Consider the following 18,302-nt stretch of genomic DNA (forward strand, 5'->3'; position numbering starts at 1 on the left):
CCTCGTCTTATAATCGAGCAAATACGATATATATATCAACCCACCCCAGGCAAACAACATATATATATATATATATCGGACCGACCAGGGACCTCAGGTTGTCCCTCTTCGCCAAGAGCGACTTCTCCCTTCAGGACAATAATTCCCTGTAATCCGTAGGCAATATCCCCAAGCAAAGTAAAGGCATATCGCTATCCAGTACCCAAATAACCAGGCAAGACTAGTCTTTAGGTACAACAAGAGGAGAACTGATTTATTTTAGACACAGACGGCTGGATATATCCAGCAAAACACACATTAACATAAAAGAAGATATTGGGATACAAACCGCCCCCTTAATCTGCATCCCAGAGACAACAGGGGCAGTAAAGGGACTAACAATACAAAAGGATACAGACGCCACTAAAATAAGGAATACACATTGTCTTGATTAGATTATCTCCCAGACTTTGTGCTGTGTGTAAACAGTTAGGAAATAAGGAAATAATAAATACATTTTTATTAATAACACACAAAAGGATAACATGGCACTCTTTACCAGGGCCCATAGAATGTAGTAAGGAGGCTGGCACTCAGTCCCCTCCAGGAGCCCATGGCACGTGACAATATATATATATATATATATATATATATATATATATATATATATATATATATATATATATAAATATATCCCGTAGAACTTAATAACAATATGGCAACGTGTTATCCTCTCTTAGGGTTTGTGGATATCAATACTAGAGCCCAAAGACAGACTTGGATTACGAATATTTAAATAACAAAATGCAAAAAGACAAAGTTTACACAGTGCCACAATTACAAAAAACAAGACATACAAAAGAAAAATAAAGCAGCAAAAATATTTCTTAAAAAACAAAGGGACTTAAACACAGGACTCTCAATCACAAGTTTCTCCAATAAGTAGGCCTGTGGGAACTTCGTAAGTCCAGATGGTTTCTTATGATCCGATCAGAGTATATCATGGAGTTCTACTCTGAGGTCGCTGCATTGCCCCTAAATCAGATTCACTTTAAAGAAAACACCCCTTTGACCACATGGCCAATTATATGACACCTTCCCCAAGAATTGGTTCCCATCTTTGATATGCCAATAAGTTATGGTGGGGTAAAGGTGATGGAAACCCCTCCACTTAAGATAGGAATGGAATTCTTATAACTAAAGATCCTTATCTGTTAGGCCATGAATCACCACAGGGGTCCTTTGGGAAGATGACACATCTTGCCAGAACAGATACAGAGGGCCTGTACAAAGAAACACATTTAAATCAACCTCAGATTAACTCATTGAATGCTTAAACAAATAAACTAACCACCTCTGCTGGGTTACCCTTCCATGCATCCCCTATATTCCATGAGTCAATCATGACAGACATAAGTTTGTGTAATTATGGTTCTGGCGGTCTTCCTTTCCCTTCTGTTACCCACCACTTTCCATTCTTGTTACAGCTCGCTTGTATACATTTTTAATGATGTAGAGGCGGGTGTTGTAGGAGTTTATTTTCACAAATTCAATAAGGTCATTCATGCCTGCTGTGTGGAAAAATAAACACAATTTTATTCTTATTGTCAACTGCATGTTGTGAAGGGCAACGTTTCAGAGTGTTGTTGTAACAGTAGATAAAGATGTTAAATGGGGATGAAGATCATGGTCTTAGTCAAAGCCATAAAAATGTGGAATTAGGATTTTAGCTTTTCTTATCCGCCAATTTCCATTCCTGTCGCTGTTTACTTGGACACATTTTTAGCGATGCAAAGACTGGTGTAGAAGGTGTTAATTCCTACACTTGTTATACGGCTGCTCCTTCAACTGGTGTGTTGATGGGAAAAAAATTTCCATTTGGGTTATTATTATTGATTTTACAGGAAATCCCCAGCAATATGAAACATTGTCACATAGGGATTTGGTGACATTTTAAACACCTTCTGTTTCTGTAATGTATAAAGTGATAAATCTGTAAAGATTGCTATATCTTTATATTAGGGTGTGATGTCTGATCTAGAAAGAATTGCTTTCAGAATATTTTCTTTATATGTATAGAAATGGATCCATACGCGGAGGAGAGGGGTGCCTAGCAACCGCTCCACGCCCCTCAGTCTCCTTCGCATGGCCTCTAATTCCATTGCGGTGCCGGTATGTCATGCATGAGCGCTGGAATATGACGTCATATTCTGGCGCTCAGCAGTGAAGCAGCGCAGCGGCAGAGCAGGAAGCAGCCGCAGAGCCGGAAGCAGCGGCAGAGGGGGGTAAATAGTGAGAAATAAGGGAGAGGTGGGTAGATAGTGTGAAGGGAGGGGGGTGGATAGTTAGAGGGGAGGGAGAGGGGAGATAGTGAGAAGCAAGGGAGAGGGGGGTAGATAGTGAGAAGCAAGGGAGAGGGGGTAGATAGTGAGAAGCGAGGGATAGTGGGATAGATAGTGAGAAGCAAGGGAGAGGGGGGTAGAAAAGGGGGAAAGGTAGATAGTGAGAAAGAGGGTAGTAAGTATATTGGAATAAATAAACAGTGCGAATGAGTGAGAGAATAAATGAATGTGTGGATGCATTGTGTGAATGAGTGAGAGAATGAATTAATGTGTGGATGAACTGTCTGAATGAGGGAGATAATTAATGAGTTTGTGATAATGCATTAAAGAATGTGTACATTTGTGTGAATGAGTGAGAATAAATGACTGTGTGAATGAAAGTGTGAATTAGTGAGTGACTGCAAAAGTGTTTGTGTGTATGATAGATGTATAATTGATTTGTGGAAAGGCAAAGATGGCACAAGCAGGATGTTTGAGCCTTGGGGACCAAGATGACACAGGCAGGGTGTTTATGGGACAGAGATGGCACAGGCCAGGCTGTTTGGGGACAATGTTGACTCATGCTGGGCTGTTTGGGGACAAAGATGGTAAGTCCTATGTGTGTAATCTGGGTGCTGGTCGGGTTCTATGTGGGCAGTGTGGACGCCAGGGCTGGCTTTGGGTTGCGCAACCTACCATCTATATACAGATCAAAAAGAGGTAAAAAAAGGCTGCATTTAAAATAACAGATATAAGATAACCAATAATAGTTAATAAACTGCTATGGGGAGAAGCTCTTAAAAGTGCATATAAAAACTCCCCCAACTAAATATGCAATAGTACAAATGTAAAACAACAAAAAAAGAGTATTTCTCTAACCAAGCGCTAATAAAATATTAAATCTATAGATTATAAAGTAACCTTAAAATACTTAAATTCAAGCGTGCATAGGTCGGTCAGCGGTTTCCAATTGATGTCTCTCAAATGCAGATATAGTATGAAATAGAAAAAGCAAAGAGAGACATCATATAATAAACAAAATAATAAACACTTAAAATAAATAAGATAAATTGTGATAAAAAGTGCTTAATATGTTCACTATCATCTATGCCTATAGTTTTATCTTTTTCTATGTTTCCATACATTATTATTGTATACCTGCAAATACGGGATTTGTATGTCTGATTCTATGCCTCCAGTGCTGAGTTCACATGTGAACAATAATAATAACAATATTAAGATATATATATATGATTGCTAACAGCAATCACACTCCTATCATGCCCAGCAACCAGTACATGCTAGAACCTGGACATGATAGAAGTGTGATTGTTGTTAGCAATCACATTCCTATCATTCCAAGTCAGCTAGTACATGCTGGAATCTGGGTATGCCTGGGCATGATAGGAGTGTGATTGCTGTTAACAATCATATATATATATATATATATATATATATATATATATATATATATATATATATATATATATATATATATTAATATTGTTATTGATTTTTTGTGAGATTTTTTTTTATGGTGGGGGTCATATTCGGTTTTGGACAGTTAAATGCTGCATTTTCGGTGGATCCCTAAGCCAGACAATGAAGTCATAGGCCTACACCACATCAATGTTTCGCTTAGTATATAGTGATAGGAGTTATGCTGCACTATTGTCAATGTCTGGCTCAGTGTATAGTGATAGGGATTACACTGTACCACCGTCAATGTCTGCCTCAGTATATAGTGATAGATGTAATGCTGTACCCCCGTCAATGTTTGCCTTAGTATATAGTGAGAGGTGTTATGCTGTACAGCCATCAATGTCTGCCTCAGTATATAGTGATAGGTGTTATGCTGTACCACCGTCAATGTCTGCCTCAGTATATAGTGATAGGTGTTATGCTGTACCCCGTCAAATTCTGCCTTAGTATATAATGATAACAGTTTTGCTGTACCACCGTCAATGTCTGCCTCAGTATATAGTGGTAGGTGTTATGCTGTACCACCATCAATGTCTGCCTTAGTATATAATAACAGTAATGCTGTACCACCTTCAATGTCTGCGCCAGTATATAACGATAGAAGCTATGCGGTTTTAAAGTGTTTGTGTGTGGGGGGTGCCACATACAGGATCTCGCCCAGGTGCCAAATTCTCTAGGTATGCCCCTGGTTTGGATAGTATGCAATACTTTTGTCCATAGATTGTATAAGGAGAGGTGCCTGTACCAGACAGACCGCTGCGGGGGATCTGTATCCTAACCCGTCGGCGCTAGACCCCGAATATAGGCTGCACCCCCACTTTAAAGACTTAAAGTGGGGGGAAAAAGTGTGGCCTATATTCGAGCCAATACGGTACATACATTCTAGTGCCTACATGGAGGTTCTTTCAGGGTAACTCTGTAGGTCCCAGAATGCACATAGAACACAGTAAGATGATAATTCTTATCGCCTCAGCCCATGACATATCGATTTTTTTGTAATGTCTGAAGGGAGTTTGAAGGGAGTTGTTAGTGTAGTAATGGTACCAGCTACCAGCTGTTTTGCAGAGCAATAAAGTGTCACAACATAAAGATTAATTTGTAATATCTTGTTTGGAGGAAGTTGTTTTTGTCATAAAATTAAGGTATGCATTAACCCCTTTACTATGAGAGAAAGAGAGAGAGACTGACTATATACCACTGAATTTTGTTTTTAAAAAACAGCCTCTAATGTTTGAATGTTTAAATTATTTGAAAAGCGGAGGAGAGATCCAAATTGGCTCATGTGTTATGTGCCCTATCTTGCAGTCTCTTTCTTTATATTACACTTACAAGATAGTGCTCAATAAAATATGGACTATTACTTGTGTTTGTTCCCTAATTATTTCTGGCCAAATCATATGAAGTAGAATAGAATCTGGGGAATCTTTGATTGTTATGCCTGTTATCCAATATATTGTAAAAATTTTTTCCAGAGAGGTCTTATATATTCGCAATTTAACCAAATATGTATGTTATCTCCTATCTCTTGTTCACATCTCCAGCATTCCGACGGAGAGTGTGGGAACTAGACTTGTGCATTCGTCTTCGGGCGAACATGAAAACGAGCACGAAGAGTCCGTTTTTTTGTTCGTTCCAAAGGAACGTAGAACAGAATACAGTGCCGGCAAAACGTAGGCGAAGACGAAGACTCACAACCACGAAGAATCAAAGATTCTTCGTGATTGTCTTCGTTTTTGCAGCGCAACCGCCAAAATTTCAAACAGGAGTGAGCTGATCCTCGTCTGTGTTTTGATACCTCCTATGCATAGATTGATGCACTCTCAGTTAAGGGTAAAACAGGCTTCTTTATTATGCATAGCTTCATAACATACAACTGCCATGCTGAGCTGGTTAGCTCTAAACTACAGTTACTACAACTCACACTGAATTCTCTAGCACCCTCTGCAGGTTGCTTGTATAACATTGCTCATCTTTTCTCTTAAAGAAACAAAAACAACATTAGTAAATATAAACATGTAGAATACAGAAAAGATATATGATTTCAAATGGCGTCCTAAATTAGCTAAAATCAGACATAATCTTTAAGATGAACTGGCTTTTTGCATATTCTACCAGATCTGGTTGTATATTGGTCTTCTGCATTGCTCCCTGGAATATTTGCATTGTCTGTCCCTTGTACTCCAGTGTTCCATGCTTCTGGTGTTCTTGGTTCCTGCATATTTCGCATGGGGCTTTCGCCTGGTCGAGTGTTGATAGGTGACACTTCTGGTAGAGTAACTTCAAGATCCCCACCTGGTTCCCTATTGGGCAGTTCTCTTGTTCTCTTTAGGTGCCGACGATTTCTTCTAAACAATCGACCGTCTTCTGTTTGTACAACATATGAGCGGGGTCCCACTTGCCGACAGACTGTTGCCTTTTGCCAATATTTGTTGTAGTTATCCACCGGCTGTATTCGCACAGAATCATTTCTTTGGAGCACTGGCAGATCTCTTGCACCTTTGTTATAATAATGTTCCTGTCGTTTTTGGTTTTCGTGTAACCTGACTCGAGTCTGCTCCAGAAGTTTGGGTTTTAGTAGCTGTTCACTCATTGGCAGAAGAGTCTTCGTTCGCCTGCTCATTAGCCTTTGCACTGGACTACTGGACAAACCCTGGCTTGGTGTATTGCGTTGATCCAATAAAGACAGATATATATCTGTCCCTGCTTGCTTTGCCTTCCGCATCAGCCCCTTTACAGTTTTCACTGCAGACTCTGCTTTCCCATTACTTTGCGGGGATCCTGGGGATGAAGTCTGATGGTCAAACTCCCACTTTGTACTGAAATCTTTAAATTCCGCTGATGAAAATTGTGCAGCATTGTCTGAAAACACAATGTCTGGAATGCCATATCGTGCAAAATGGGCTTTTAATTTTCTAATAACTGTGTTAGATCTGGTGTCTTTTAAATGGTCCACTTCCCAAAAATTAGAAAAATAGTCCACAGTTATTAAAAAGTCCTTGTTATCCCAAGTAAACAAATCTGTACCGATTTTTTCCCAGGGTCTTTTTGGAATTTCATGTGAGTGCAGTGTTTCCTTACTTTGTTTGTCTTCCCAACATCGGCATATACTACACTTCTCGATAAAGGTTCTTAACTGTTCATTCATACCAGGCCAATAAACACACTCTCTTGCTCTCCGTAAACAACCCTCTATGCCAATATGTGAGGCATGTATTCTGTGTATTATGTCTTGTTTCAGACCTTCAGGTATAATTGCTCTTTCCCCCTTAAAGATTATTCCATGCTGTACTGACAACTCATCTCGTATATGGAAAAAAGGAGAAACATCCACTGGGACATATTGTTTACATTTAGGCCAGCCTTCCAGAATTACTTCTTTCAAAAGTTTCAGTGTCTTGTCATTTTCTGTGTATGTTTGTATTGATTGTAGACGTTCTTGTGTCAAGGGCAAATATTCGACCATATTGATAGTCTCGATGTCTTGAGCTATTCCTTCGTCCGTTGTAATTGGTAAATAAGCTCTACTGAGGGCATCTGCAATAAGTAAGTCTTTTCCTGGACAGTAGCAGATGGTGAAGTCATATTTCTGCAGTCTGAGCAGCATACGCTGCAACCTCTTTGGAGCCATTAGTAATGCTTTCTTTGTTATAATTTATAACGGCTTGTAATCAGAATGCACTACTACAGGTCGACCATAAGTATACTGATGAAACTTTTCCATCCCGAACAACACAGCTAACAATTCTTTTTCAATTTGCGCATATCCACATTCTGTTATAGTCAAAAAGTCAAAAGAATCAGAGTCCGCCATGACAAAGGACAAGTTGTCCCTTTCTTGACTTTCTGTGAGTAAAGATTTCACATGTCTGGGGGGGGCTATTTTTCTTGACCTCTTTAAAATGCGTGTGTCAGCAAATTAAAGTAAATATACCAACAGATGGCTAGACAATATGCTAATAACTGTTTGCGCTTCTTTGCCTATATATTGTTAGAAAATTAAGGAGGGTGGACAGAAGTCTGCGAACTAGACTCTCCACTGTGCGCACTTGAAAAAAGAAGCTCTTGCTTACTCAACTCATTTAACTGGTGTCGTCAGATTTCTTGCCGACATTCACACACATGTTGGTGATGTTTCCAACGTCAGAAAGATATTGTCCAACCAATCTTGTGCTCTTAAAACCGTGTACAGGACATATGTCTTTTCTTTAATCTTGATAAATTTTTCCAGGTATCCCCAGGTATATTTGATGGCTTTTGCCCTAAAGGCTTGTCTTTTTTGTCTTGTATTGTATGATAAGTCCTGGGGAAGGGCAATATCTTTAAATTTCTGCTCCTTTGGTCCAATCTTCCTAAACATCTCAACAATGTTTTGCTTCACATAAAAGGCAGTTAATCTGACGATCACATCCCACGGGTGTTTACCAGCAAGGTTAGAGTATGGGCTATTTCTATTGATTCCTCTTTACAGATCTCTTTTAGCCCCAGCGATGCAAATAGATCCAGTAAGTAAGTTTTGTCTGATCTATATGTTCCGGCACACCTCGGATACGTACATTTTTTCTTCTGGATCTTCTTGGTCCTTCTTAGTTCTTCCATTGTTTCTTTTTGCCCATCTATAGTGAAATTGATATCCTCAATTAGTTCCTCATTTTTTTAAAGTCTCGTTCAGATTGAGTTTAACTCTTTTTCTAGAGAGTGAGCGGGAAACTCTCTTTTTATATGTTCCAGCTGTCTGTCCAGACATTCCTGTAGTTGGGATTGATTCATCTAGCTTGTTCAGGTGAGCTTTCTGCTTGGGAGGCTGGTCTCTCAGGGTCCAAGTCCAGAACTGAAGAGTCCTGAGTTAGAGAGGGATCTTGTGTCCCTATTTTTTTTTTTACATTTTGAGGGGAGAACAGAGAATGTATTTTGCTTTCTGCCCTTTTTTCCCCATCTCCATTTGTTTTCTCCTATTGTGTTCAGTTTGGCCTCTGGGTTTTTTCATATTCACCATTTTTAGTGCTCCTTTATTTGTTTATTCAGGTGTTCCAAATTAAGTATATCTCTCTTTAATTAGTACTTCAGGCAGCAGCTCTCAATCAAGTGCCCATAGATCAATACAGAGTTTCCTGATCAATTCTCAGATCTTTCTTTGTTCAAAGATTATTTATTTCTTTGTTTTACTTTATGTGAAGTTCAATGCTCCCTTTCCTAGACCCCTACAGTTTTTCAATTAAGAGTATATATGTCTTTAAGAGTTAGCTCCATTTTATACAAAAGCAATGTTTTTTTTTCCTTTATGTCATTATAAATCAATTATGCAATGTTCCATAATTTCTTGAGATTTTACGTCAACAGCATAATCATAAAGTGAAGAGGTACTTATTACTTCTGGTAGTTTGAGGGATCGCTTTCTCTGTGCGGGAGCCTGATTCTTCCTCCATCAGGAGTCTCTCCTTCCTTGGAACAGCTTCACAGCGGCGTCCATCCGTACCACAGTCCAGCCAAACCACTGAAACTCCACCTCCTGAGGCGTGCGTGCGACGTCATCACGCCTCCTCCTGAATTTTGGACTTGATAGGCACATAAGGAGTCTCCCCAGGAATCTATCATTACCCCATCCCAAACTCAAACCTACCCCCATGCGTCCTCAGTCACAGGGGGTTACCGTGACAGGCTCCATAATTTGTATAGAAAAAAACAAAGTCCAGAAATTTTCTTCAGACAAAAATAAGTATAAGGGCATCCCTGCAATGAAATAAAGTCAATAAAAATTATGTTGTTTTACTACATAATTAGTGTGTCTTACCAAGATGAGATATAAATATATTATAATATCTGTTGTTCGCGCTAATGAATGAAGATTTTCAAAGCCGCTGTGAAGCAAGACAGCTGACTCTTTTTTGCAAAGTGCAGGCTGTGGGAATAAACACGATACCATCAGCATAATTACACAAAACAAACAATAAGTACATTCTACAAAACATAACAAAAGAATTAGTGATCCTTTGTACTGCTGTTGCCCCAAAGCACTGGTGCTTTTTATTTCCAAATGCATATTTCCTTAAGTAGGAAAAGAGAATTTGCTTAATTACATAGCTCACACAGAGTGGAATAGTGGCATTGAGAACATTCACATCTATAATAATGTAACAAAACTATGATTGAAAAAAAGACAACTTAATGTGTAAAGGACTCTGCACACATCCAAAAGGACAGTCATATTCTTCATTAGTTTTAATATACCATAAGCTTTTTGTGTAAAGTGTCTTATTTTACCATACCTGAGAACTTGAAATATTTTTTAAAACATTTTATTGTTTTTTTTGGTCACAGATTCCCATATATCAAGGCCTCTGTTACCATTGCTATATATAACACAGCATGAACTTCTAAGAGGGGGCAGAAAAAGAGCTCATCTCACTGTTTTTGAAAAGCAGATTCAATATGTCTCTGACTTGTCCATACCCACATGTCAAGCTGTGAAAGCTATAAACTGTACTCTATGACCGCTTAGGCCCAGAGTCCTAATTACCAACCCCTTCACCCACTCACAATAAATAAAGACAGGAGCCATCAATGTGGGAAAGGACGTTGGCCACAGCTTTATTAACCCAATGCCAGTAAAACCATTACATAATAACATGACACATGAACCAATAACAACCCGCCAGCTGTTAGACCTAACAGGTGATTCCAAAACCATTAACCATTAACAAAAGCTCTGGCCCAAAGAGCACTGCATCTGTTACCGCCATTTCTCCGCTGGCCAAGGTATCTTCTGCCGCTGTGACCATAAAAACATAAAAAACACAGAACAAAAAACACAGAGAAAAATTGGAAGCGGCTAGTTCCTACTCGGTAGAAGGACTCTGGTGATGTACACATAGCACGTGCCTGTTTAGTCACATGGTACCAAGTACTACAGGAAACAGCAAAGTAGGAAATGCGAATCATTGGAAATGGACTGAGCTGATATTGCGCTGTTGCTGCTGTAACTCGGGATGTGAGGAAGACGCTTTGACAGAATGCAGCAGTATTTGAAGTTCCTGAAAACGGAGAACATTATGGAAGATGAAGAAAAACTTAAGATAAATTCTGTTGTATTTGATATTTACACAATTTTTGCAAGATGTTATGTCTGTGCGCATCTCCATTTAATTGGAGATTTAAAATCACTGTTCAACTTTAGAGAATGCATTGATATCCACTCAATGCGAGTTCCTCTTTCTAGGTGTGAGTGCCTCTCTCGCTCTCTTGCTCACTCGGTGTGAGCATTTCTCTCTGTGTGAGTGTCTCTCTACGTGTGAGTGTGTCTCGCTCCGCTCACTCTAGGTGTGTCTATCTCTCTCTTAGATTGCTTCTCTCTGTGTAAGTGCGTTTCTCTCAGTGTGAGTACAGCTCTCTATCGGTGTGAGTGTCTCTCTCTGTGAGTGCACCACTCTCTATAGGTGTGAGTGTCTTTTTCTCTCTATGAGTTTCTCTGTGTGTGTGTCTCTCTCTCTCTCGGTATGAGTGTCTCTCTGTCTCTCTCCCTCGATGTGAGTGTCTCAGTCCATCTTACTTTCACAGTGTGAGTGCGTCTCTCCCCCTCTCTCTCTCCGTGCTTCTCTCGGTGTGAGTGTGTCTTATTTTCTCTCTCTCTTCCTTGGTGTGAATCTCTCTCTCTCTGTGAGTGCATCTTTCAATGTGAGTGTCTCTCTCCCTCTGTGTTAGTGTCTCGGTGTGATTTTCTCTGTCCCTCTTACTGTCACGGTGTGCGTGTCTCTCGCTCAGCCCCCCCCCTTGCCCGGTCTCGGTGTCTCTCGCTCCGCCGACCCCCCTTGCCTAGTCTCGGTGTCTCTCACTCCGCCGACCCCCCTTGCCCGGCCTCGGTGTCTCTCGCTCCGCCGACCCCCCTTGCCTGGTCTCGGTGTCTCTCGCTCCACCAACCCCCCCACCCGGTCTGGGTGTCTCTCGCTCCGAAATACACCCCCCCCGCCCGGTCTCTGTGTCTCTAGGACCTCTAACCAATTTTTACTTGTTTTTTTAAACACAAAAAATTATAAAAAAAGAAAAAACCCTTACATCCCATTGCCCTATCAGAACATCTAAAAAGGTAGAACCCCCTTGTGGTGTTACACAAAGGTTTGTCTACATTAACAGATATTTAATAAAAGACAAAAAAACACATTAACTTACAATAGAGTGACAGCCCAACATACAATGCAACACTTTCCAAGACTAACCTTCGACCAAAAGGCCCAACATAACCCAGCACAATGCAGATTGCCCCATCCATGCTGGATGGTGGACAGAGAGAGACTGAACTAAGATTTTGCGTACAACCGGCATATTAACTTGCTGAAGGTGTGCCCTTGTTAACATATCAAAAGACACATGTGATACAGAAACAGTTCAACTGACAAAAACATTGACAACAATACTTGTTATGTCACCACATCCCTGCCCCCATTTACAACCCCCAAACCCATAAGTATGAAAAATACTACCCTATAGGGTACTATATGTAAGGGATGGATATGGCCCTCTAGAAAGAAAAAACACTAAGGATGTGGGTTATTTCTGTAATCAGGAGATGCAGCTAAACAATTTTGCCATAACACATACCCTGTGAAAAAAATAAAATAATCTAAGCTACACAGAAGTGTTGGCGACAAATATCGCAGGAAATAATGTCTGCAGCCACTTTTGACAGTGATTGGTGGCCAAATAGCTGCATGAAGAGGATTGTGAGGATTCAGATGGAAAAATATATAAAATATTAGGGTTTTTTTCTAATTTTCGCTAGTTTTTTGCTAAATTTCTCATCCTAAATTATCTAACTATAGTATCAAAGGAAAGCCCTCTCTCTCCTTGAGAAAACAATATATAGTTTACAAGGGTACACTATTCGCAGGGGAATAATCGCTGAACCAACATAAATGGCAAAATTGCTTCGGGAGTTGAGGTACCAAAAACTCATGGGACTGAAGGGGTTAAAAGGTCTGGCAAGCAAAACAAAAGAAAAGACTTGCTCTCTGAGCACTTACAATTGAAAGTGACTATAGTTGGATGGCTTACCCGCTGCCAACAAAACAAAATGTAGTACAGACGTTTTTCTTCTTAAGGATTATTTCAGTAGACTCTTGTGGAGAAAACTGCAGTCTTACTCAATGCTTGTATTCTCCCCACAGAATCTCTTACAGGGAAACTTTGTAGCAGCCTCCTGCTGCTCATTGCCTACAGGGAACTAACAAACTGGGAGATCCAGAACACCTTGAGTGGACTCCCCAGGCCCGGACTGGCCATCGGGCACACCGGGCATTTGCCCGGTGGGCCGGCCGGCCCAGGGCCGGATTCACGTAGGGGCTGATGGAGATGAAGCTCTATATATATATAGAAGCTCTCTCTCTCTCTCTCTCTCTATATATATATATGTAACAGACTGCTATATTTTGCTGTTTGCTTCAAGTTGGTGATTTTGAACTTTGCCCCTTTTCCATGTCATGTAAGGAGGAGGGGCTAGAGTGGCAAGAAGAAGAGGACAGGGGTGAAGCCATGTTCTCTGGCTCTGCAGAAAGAAAGTGTATTCCTACTGTTTTTTTTCCCCTGATTATCCACTTCTGCTGGGACATCGAAATAAAAGCAAGGGAGGTCTAATGCACTGCAAGTACAAGAGTTAGAAGACTGTCATTTTATGTTCAGCTCCCTGCAGACATCTGGAACTTTCTGTAGTTTTCACAATCTGTCAGCAAAAGGAAGAGAAAGGATTGCTATCCTGCTCCTGCCCTCCATTTTGCTGGACTTCTGGATATTTCTGGTAAGGTGCACTCACAGCCTTGTCAAAGACCAGGGGAATCGGCACCTAGCCAGTTTTTCCTTGTTTGTTAGAAGTGGCGATATCTACAGTTACAGGTGTCATTCAAAGGTACTATCTTCAGAGATTACTTCAGACTTTTTCCTCATTGTATCTGGGTAGCGCTACCAACATCTAAGGGCCCCAACGTTGTGCACATAGAAACACAGAAACATAGAAACATAGAAAGTGACGGCAGATAAGAGGCAGAAGGCCCATCCAGTCTGCCCAACCTCTGAGTACTCTCCTTTAGTACTTGCCCTTATCCTATATCTAGCTTGGCATTATGCCTATCCCATGCTTGCTTAAATGACTTTACTGTATTAACATCTACCACTTCCACTGGGAGGCTATTCCATGCATCCACTACCCTTTCCGTAAAGTAATATTTTCTGATGTTACCATTAAACCTTTGCCCCTCTAGTTTATGCTTGTGTCCTCTTGTTGCGGTTTTATTTCTTCTTTTAAATAAACTTTCTTCCTTTACTTTGTTGATTCCCTTTAAGTATTTAAATGTTTCTATCATATCCCCCCTGTCCCGTCTTTTTTCCAGGCTATATAGGTTAAGATCCTTTAACCTGTCCTGGTAAGGTTTATTTTGTAATCCATAAACCATTTTAGTAGCCCTTCTCTGCACTTTCTCCAACATATCTATATCCTTCTGGAGATATGGTCTCCAGTACTGTACACAATACTCCAAGTGAGGTCTCACCAGTGATCTGTACAGCGGCATGAGCACTTCCCTCTTCCTACTGCTAATACCTCTCCCTATACAACCAAGCATTCTGCTAGCATTACCTGCTGCTCTACTGCATTGTCTACCTACCTTTAAATCCTCAGAAATAATTACCCCTAAATCCCTTTCCTCACACGTTGAGGTTAGGACAGTACCAAATAGTCTATACTCTGCCCTTGGGTTTTTATGCCCCAGGTGCATTACTTTGCATTTATCCACGTTAAATGCCAATTGCCACAGCTCTGACCATTTTTCCAGCTTACCTAGATCGTTTGCCATTTGGCTTCTTCCTCCAGGAACATCAACCCTGTTGCAAATTTTTGTGTCGTCGGCAAATAAACATACCTTTCCATCAACACCATCTGCAATATCACTAATGAAAATATTAAAGAGAATGGGTCCAAGTACAGATCCCTGAGGTATCCCACTGGTAACAAGACCTTGTTCTGAATATACGCCATTGACTACAACCCTCTGTTTTCTGTCACTCAGCCACTCCTTAATCCATTCACATAAATTACCTGCAGGTACCCATGAGTTTATAACTGTTTAAACATAGTTTTTTCCATGTTATTAAGGGAAGTTTATTGGCTGCATTCCTGCTGCTAAAGACTCTTGTGACTGTATTATTCCTATACCAGGGACTTATTATCATTGCACATTAGCCAGGAACTGCATGTTTATTTCTGCTATTATATGTGTATCTCTTTAACCACAATACAGCCTGTATTTCCATGTCTGTACTTATTTCATGTCTTTGAGGTTTTATTAAGTGGAGGGTACTCATCTACTCAGTGGAGTGGGTTTCCTATAAATAGAAGTTGCACTGAGTGGAGGCATTGTGTTAGAAGAAGATGTCCCGTTCTCCCAACTATGGCGGAGGCTCAGGATCCCTGTCAGCGTCAGAAGAAGATGTAACTTCTGCGAACTACCGTTTGTCGCCAGGAGTAGGGCAGAAAGGGGTTACATATATATATATATATAGTCTTATATTCAGTCTTTTTCTTTTTTTCCTAAATTAATATTCAAACTTTGGAGGGTTGTCTTATAATCAGGGTCGTCTTATAACCGAGCAAATACGGTATCATGAGCAAGTGCTGAAATCAGAGCTGTATCGTCCCAAAAATCTTGACAGAGTTAAAGAGTTAAAGTAAAAGCATTATTAAAAGAGCCAAGGGGTGTCTAATTGAAATTGGAGTGGCCTGGCAAAATGGGAGGAAAAAAGTGCACTTCCCAAATGTGGCCTTTTAACCCCCAAACGCCAGACAAACCCATGCATAGGTGGTATCCCTGTACTCGGGAGATGTTGATTAACACACATTGGGGTGTAGTTTGATAGTGACGTATACCTAAAGTTATACATTTATACCTGAAGTACAATTTGTGTGGAAAACAAAAATTACTACCACAAACTTTGGCAAAGGCTGGTGGTAGAATCTCATGCATGAAAAGTGTTAAAATACCAGCATTTGAAATACCTTTTCAAAAAGATATGGTTTGATGGTGTAAATTGCATTGGCCAGCTTCAAGATGGCCCTATTAGTTCCAAGTTAAAAAATACACACTTCCTAAATGTGGCGTTTTACCTCCCAAACAACCTGACAAACCCATGCATGGGGGGTATCACTATACTCGGGAGATGTGGCTGAACACATATTGGGGTCTTGTTTGAAAGTGACGTATACCAGGAGCTGTAAATCCATACCTGATGTACAATTTTAGTGATAAAAAACACAAAATAAATTACTACCACAATGTTTCAAAAAGGGTGGTAGTAGAATTATTACATGGAAAGGGTTAAAATACCAGCATTTGAAATACCTTGATGTGTCTAGCTTTCAAAAATATATGGTTTGATGGTGTAAATTGCATTGACCAGCTTCAAAGATACCCGAAATAGCACATGGGGCAGAATGAACAGCTTTGGGAAAAAATGGTTTTGAAATAGTAAAAACGCTACTTATTGCCCAATAACTTGCAGAAAAAAACAAAAAAACATTGGCTATTTCTAAACTCAGGACAAATAGTAGAATCTATTTTTTACAAATATTTTTTTTAATTTTTCATTATATTTCATTTTTATTTATAGGAAATTAGATAATATGATCAAAATGGTATCTGAAGAAAGCCCTTCTTGTTTGTATGGCTGTTTTGGGGCAAAAGGGCCACATTTGGGGCATGCACATTTTTCAATGTTGAACTTTATTTGGTAATCCCATGCCATATTTGGTACAGCTTTGAGCCCGGCCAATTCAGTGTGCCCAATAAAACCACATGTTTTTGAAAACTAGACACTTCAGGGTATTTCAAATGCTGGTATTTTAACTCTTTCCATGCACTGATTCTACCATCAGCCTTTGTCAAAGTTTACAGTAGTATTTTTTGTGTGTATTTTTCCTATAGTGTGCCGCTTTCACACAACACCCAATATGTGTTCAGCAACATCTCCCCAGTACAGTGATACCACCCGTGCATGGGTTTGTCAGGTTGTAGGGGGGGTAAAAAGCAGGGCCGGACTGGCCCACCGGGATGCCGATCCGCCCGGTCGGCCGTAAGTGTTGTAAGTGTAACGGCCTTGCCGCTGCTCTTCATCCAACCCCACAAAAGGGGTGGGACCAGTGGCGACTCTAGAAACAATATAAAGGGGGGCACACAAGATATCACAGTCAAACTGGGGGGGCATTCATAATTTCCAAAAGTAATGTGCTATGGAATTATACTTTTGTTATTGGGCTAAAATAATACTTGATCATTCAACATGGGAAGCCTGAAGCCACAATTGAGTGCGACTAATCCTTGAAATAAATATTATAACACAATAAATAACTTTTCCACTAAATTATTTCAGGGCCTTGAACGTTTTGCCCCCTGAAGTCACTACAACTTCAGGCGGGCATTTTATCTCTGGATAAATATAAATTAAATAATTCCTGTAAGTTAAGTGCCAGGAACAGATGACCAAACACACACACCAACACGGGCTCTGTCACACCAACACCCAGACACACACACCAACACAGGCTATGTCACACCAACACTCAGACACACACCAGGACAGGCTCTGCAACACCGACAACCAAACATACACACACACCAGGACAGGCTCTGCCACACAGACACCCAGACACACACACCAACACAGGCTCTGTCACACCAACACTCAGACACACACACCAGGACAGGCTCTGCGACACCGACAACCAAACATACACACACACACCAGGACAGGCTCTGCCACACATCAGGACAGGTTCTGCCACACCCACATCCAAACACACACACACACCAGGACAGGCTCTGCCACACAGACACCCACACACATCAGGACAGGATTTGCCACATCCAAACACACACACCAGGACAGGCTCTGCCACAATGACAACTGAACACACACATCAGGACAGGCTCTTCCACACCCACATCCAAACACACACACACACACACGGACAGGCTCTGACACACTGACACCCACACACATCAGGACAGGATTTGCCACATCCAAACACACACACCAGGACAGGCTCTGCCACACAGACACCCACACACCAGGACAGGCTCTGCCACACTGACAACTGAACACACACATCAGGACAAGCTCTTCCGCACCCACATCCAAACACACACACACACCAGGACAGGCTCTGCCACACAGACACCCACACACATCAGGACAGGATTTGCCACATCCAAACACACACACCAGGACAGGCTCTGCCACACAGACACCCACACACCAAGACAGGCTCTGCCACACTGACAACTGAACACACACATCAGGACAGGCTCTTCCACACCCACATCCAAACACACACACACACACGGACAGGCTCTGACACACTGACACCCAAATACACACCCTAGGACAGGCTCTGCCACACTGACAACTGAACACACACACCAGGACAGGCTCTGCCACACCAACACCCAAACACACACCAGGACAGGCTCTGCCACACCAACACCTATA

General features: G+C 40.9%; 1 long non-coding RNA gene across 1 annotated transcript in view; it reads right to left on the reverse strand.

The window, feature by feature from the left end:
• Positions 1–226: 226 nt before the first annotated feature.
• LOC128491130 (uncharacterized) overlaps positions 227–18,302 on the reverse strand; it is a 48,316-nt gene continuing 30,240 nt past the window's right edge. Inside the window, exon 2 of the long non-coding RNA XR_008354010.1 lies at positions 227–374. This is a non-coding gene — a long non-coding RNA (uncharacterized LOC128491130). The remainder of the gene's footprint in view (positions 375–18,302) is intronic.

This window comes from Spea bombifrons, chromosome 1 (genome assembly GCF_027358695.1).
Source record: "Spea bombifrons isolate aSpeBom1 chromosome 1, aSpeBom1.2.pri, whole genome shotgun sequence".
Taxonomy (NCBI): Eukaryota; Metazoa; Chordata; class Amphibia; order Anura; family Pelobatidae; genus Spea; species Spea bombifrons.